A 4,324-nucleotide genomic window follows, 5' to 3' on the forward strand; every position below is an offset into this window, starting at 1 on the left:
TGGCCCAGCTCGGGATGTGGCTGGGATGTAAACATCCTTCTACTATCCCTGCCCCCCCCCCCCACTCACACACACACACGCAAACTGAGGGCCTGTAGTCGGTCCAATGCAGGCAGGTCTGGGTCAGTCCCTAGCCTGTCTCTACGGAGACGCAAGAGACAGATCCGATTGGCTGTGACAGACACTTGACGAGTAATTGCTCTAATCACTTGAAGGCTCAAGACTACCCCCCCCCTCCTCCCGTCACACACACACACACACACACACACCAAACCCCCTTCTCGCTTGCTCAGTCGGTGCGGTAACAACACCGGGGTGTGGGCGGAGCGACTGGCGCTGGAGAATCTCTTCAGAGAGATCCGCGATTATCAACCCCTGTCAACCCACATACACACACACACTCTAGATGGAGACTCTTATGGCGCAGAGGTATGAGTCCTGTTATGGTTGAGCCTCGGTTCCCCAATACTCCACCCTTTGCCCTCCACCCTCTCTATCTTGTTCCTCATCCCCCGTCACTATTCCCTCTCTTCCTCTGCGCCAACCCTCCTGTGACATTTCATTTTATTTTTTAGCCAGTAATTGCTGTCTGTCACTCTCATGGGCCAAAGTGGGCTACGGTGAAAGATGCACGCACAAACACACCTACACATACACACACACACACACACACACACACACACACAGACACACACACACACACAGAAACACACACTAAGTTAGATAATGTAAGCAAACAAGCTACCATAAATACAAGTTGGGCTCAAAGGTAAACTATACAAACATACACATACACACACATACACACCATTTTCTGAGTTAGCTTCATGCGGTCTGTGTCTCTCAGAGAGCAACAGCTTAACAGAGATAGAGAGGGCGAGAGAGAGAGCAAGAGAGCAAGAGAGAGAGAGAAAGGGGGTAAAGAAGGCAAGAGGGATGCAGGTATATCAGTGGCAGAGTGCAGAGAGAACTGGAGAGAGAGAAAGGTTCGAAGAGGAGAGCAGGCAGGTGGTCCAGTATGTTGAGGAGTTAGGGGTGGTGGTGGGGGGGGGGGGTACGTGGGCACACTGTACGTATAGCCAACTGCCCCCTCCCACACCCCGCCCCCGCCCGCCCCCCTTTGCGCACCCATAACAGACCATCAATTAGGCCAAGTGGGTCTACGACTCCCTGCATCTCCCCACCGCTCCAGTGAGCTGCCGCTGAACCGGTGTGGGGGAGATGGAAGGAAATAAGGAGAAGGTTTGGTGGGGGGTTTGGGGTAGAAGAGGAGGAGGGGGAGGGAGAGGAAGGACGGGGAGTCGAGGGGAGAGCAGGGCCATAGGTAGGCCTCACACTGTCAGCTCCACTCATAGGTAGAGCAGCATTCATATCCTTTAATTATATGTGGGTTGTCAGCGCTGGTAGAAAACCCAGCCAGTGAGAGAGGAGAGAGAGAGAGAGAGAGAGAGAGAGAGAGAGTGAGAGCGAGAGCGAGAGAGTCCCACAGACGGAGAGAGAGTCCTGTGGAGAGTATAGTTAGTGAGATTGGCGAGCGCAGATGAGACGGAGATGACAGGCAGGCAACCCGTTATTTGACTACGACTTCCTCCAATCTAACCCCCACCCACCCACTCTTCCATCCTCCTATTCCTACCCACCCTATCCATCCCCTCCCCCCTCCCCCCACCCCACCCATCCCCTCACGCCGCCCCTGCTGTGCCTCCCGACTATTGGGTTGACTGGGCCGGGCAACCAGGAGAGGTGAGGTGGAGGCGCTGCATAGCCCCCTGTCTGTCTCGCTGGTTAATGATGCGGCTGTCCATCCCGGTCAGTCGCCACTCGCTTTCAAAACACAGGACCCCCCAAAAAGGAATCGATATAATGCAGCCGCAGTTTGGTTTTCCCCCTCCTTAGATGATCTGCGCCTACTTAGTCACGGCCAGTGGACACATTGCCAGGTTGTGTTTAGTCAACCCGCTTTGGATAATATGTTGGCCCATTGTTCTGCTGTTTGTAAAGCAGTTTTGTAACACAGTTTTGGGAAATGAGCAACAAATTAAGTTTTGCATCAGTGATGCAAGCTGCTGTCCGTCGTAACGTGTAAGCTGTAAAATTGTGGAAATTCTTGATGCACAGTAAGTCTTTTGGTCCAAATGGGACAACATCTGCATCATCACATGGACTCAGTGCAGACACCTTATTCCCTATATGCAAGTTTTGGTCCACCCAGTGTGGTGTGCATATGTCAGTAATCTGCCTTACTCTCCCTCTCAATGTCCCACAAACATTATATGACTGTGTGTGCCCTACGTATGTATGTGGGAGAGAGCATATACCTCAAACAATTGTCCTATTTATGCATTCATAAACCCTATCTTCATCCTCCGCCTGGAAAAACATATCAGATATCTGCGTCAACCAGTGTTATCAAACGTGTTGGCTTGTTTGCATACTGCAGCTTTTGCGTCTGATGTGGGTTATCGCTGTCTTTGTCCTATGTAGCCAGTAGTCAAATGACATGGTTTTATCAGTGGATGTGATCTAGTGGTCCTGGAAGCCCCCCAGAAAATCAGATGTTCGAGTCAAAGATCTTCGCAAGAGGTACAAGAAGCACGTTGGTTTCAAACAGGTTAAGGTCTCTCTCTCTCTCTCTCCGTCTCATACCACCTGTGTAGTATTTTCCTTCTGGTTGCCCCTCATCATCACTGCCATGCAAAATAACCTGGGCCCTGCATAGCCGAATACTTAAAAAAAGAAAACCGGTCAGCATCTCCTGTGAAAACTCAGCTGTAGTATATGTTGGGTGAGCGGTGGCTGTAATAAGAGAGGGCTTGCGTTACATTAGAGAGTTATTCAATGAGTGACAAGCCTAATAAACAGGACATCCTGGTTAAGTGTTTCCAGGAAGTGAATTTATATCTGCGCGATACACATCACTCCTGGTTCCTTCGTCTAAGTGGATAATGCAGATAGGAAATTAAGGGAAGGAGGAAAAAAAAACAAAAAAATGCATATGGCTTCATTTTTTTAAGCTCTCTCTCTCTCCATTTCCATCCCTCCCGCACGCCCTCAGCTGAGGCTTCATAGAGATAATGGCTCAGGCCCCAAACGTGAAGTTTTTCAAATCTTCAAACCCATGTTGTGTTGCTCTCTCTCTCTCTCTCTCTCTCTCTCTCTCTCTCTCTCTCTCTCTCTCTCTCTCTCTCTCTCTCACTCTCTCTCTCTCTCTCTCTCTCTCTCTCTCTCTCTCTCTCCTCTCTCTCTCTCTCTCTCTCTCTCTCTCTCTCTCTCTCTCTCTCTCTCTCTCTCACTCTCCCTCTCTCTCTCCCTCTCTCTCTCCCTCTCCTCCAACAACCCGAACACATGGTACATGATGATAAATTGCAGTGGGCCCTGCATGTGCCTGTGTTATCCATAAAGCTAACTGAGTCATAGCCCTGAACTGGACCTTGGACTGTTGGTTATTGCGCAGCTGAACATTAGGACCACACTTAAATAAAAATAAAGAATAAAATCTATGAAAACTGTGATTTATTTGATTCGTTTTTCGGTCTCTTCACATCAAGTTCATTTCCTTGCAAAGAAACAGCGTGCCTCTGTGAAAAGCATATTAAAGCTATAAACTTGATGGTTGTTATTTTTGTTCAACTATGGTAACATTGGTAATTGCATTGGTGCTTCTTCTTCTTCTTCAGCTTCAGCTACTTGGGCTTCTTGGCTTGCTCCCTGTTTGTCAGGGGTCACCACAGTAGATTTTACAGTCTCCATCGGTATCATGTGAGGGCCCAGCACCAATGCAGCCGTTATTAACCCGGGCCTCGACCGATCCGGTGTGGTCTTTTCTTTTCTTTCTTTCTTTCTTTTTTTTTTGGCCCCCTCCCCTTTTTCTCCCCAATTGTACCCGGCCAATTACCCCACTCTTCCGAGCCGTCATGGTCGCTGCGCCATCCCGTCTGCCGAGCCGAGGACGGCTGCAGGCTACCACATGCCTCCTCCGATACATGTGAGTCACCAGCGCTTCTTTTCACCTGACAATGAGGAGTTTCACCAGGGGGACATAGCGCGTGGGAGGATCACGCGAACAGGCGCCCGACCAACCAGAGGAGGCACTGGTGCAGCGACAGGACACATACCCACATCCAGCTTCCCACCTGCAGACACGGCCAATTGTGTCTGTAGGGACGCCCGACCAAGTCGAAGGTAACATGGGGATTCGAACCAGAGATCCCCGTGTTGGTAGGCAATGGAATAGGCCGCTACGCTACCAGATGCCCCTAAAGATCCAGTATGGTCTTGTCAATCTGCATGCTGATTTGGCAAAATTTTATGTCAGATGCCCTTC

The sequence above is a fragment of the Lampris incognitus genome, chromosome 19 (assembly GCF_029633865.1).
Source record: "Lampris incognitus isolate fLamInc1 chromosome 19, fLamInc1.hap2, whole genome shotgun sequence".
NCBI lineage: Eukaryota > Metazoa > Chordata > Actinopteri > Lampriformes > Lampridae > Lampris > Lampris incognitus.